This window comes from Lutjanus erythropterus, chromosome 5 (assembly GCF_056507025.1).
Source record: "Lutjanus erythropterus isolate fLutEry1 chromosome 5, fLutEry1.hap2, whole genome shotgun sequence".
Taxonomy (NCBI): Eukaryota; Metazoa; Chordata; class Actinopteri; order Lutjaniformes; family Lutjanidae; genus Lutjanus; species Lutjanus erythropterus.
Genome location: NC_139321.1, coordinates 321,477 through 322,500, shown reverse-complemented (window position 1 = coordinate 322,500; position 1,024 = coordinate 321,477).

Sequence of the window (1,024 nt, the reverse complement as noted above, 5' to 3'; positions counted from 1 at the left end):
GCTCAGAAAGAAAGAAAAGGTTTCCAGCTGAGTCTAATGAACGTTAAATTGTCCCTTGTGGCCACCGTACAGAAGAGTAATAAATGTTTTTTTCTCTTTATTTCAGCAAACACGATGTAAAAAGACAAAATCATCATCACACAAATAAAAAAATGAAAAACAAGAAGAAGAACAAAAAGCAGCACAGATCCGACATCAACTCTAATAAATAAGGAATAAAAAATAAAAGAAAGTTTCAGCTAAAATATTGAATCTAAAACTTGTTTTATGAAGATTCAGTCATAAATGTTTCTTTTCCTCCATTAAAACAAAGATTTGTAGTTTTTGTTGTAAACTTACATAAATCAATCAAACTTGATTTATATCACACTTCTCATACAAACAAAGTGGAAAATTCAGTTCCAGCAGCAGAAAGATGATTTCATCCCAGAATCAGTTTGTGTTTCTTCATCATGAGTTACTGAACTGATCAAACTGATCAAACTGATCAAACTGATCTGCACTTTCTTCAGAAAACCTCCAGTTCAGAGCCACAGTTTCAGTTTGAAGCATTCTTTCTATAAGTCTCACGTTTAGACGCTGAAACTAAAATACAAGACAAAACTTCATTAAATCACATTTTGTGGCAAAAGTTCGTGCGGAAAACAAACAAACTTAGACGACCAGACAACCTTTAAAGAACAAAAAGCTTCTGAACTCGTTTTGTCTCATTACTTCAATAAATTCTAACTTCGCTCGGCCAAACCAGCCGACCGTTCTTGTCTTGTTTTTTTTACCATGAGAGACAGAAAGACAGAAATGAGGTGTATCCTCTTTGTGTATCCTGGCACATCTTTGTGTTTCTGTTGCCATGGTGACAGTACAGTTTGCTGAGATCATCATGATGATGAGAAATGCAGAAATAAAACTAAAATCTGACTGATATTCTGGAGTAAACAGTCTGATAGATGTACTGGCAGATATTCTTACAATATAAACACAGGATATAGAATAAATACGTAAAACCTGATGAAAATCCAAAAAG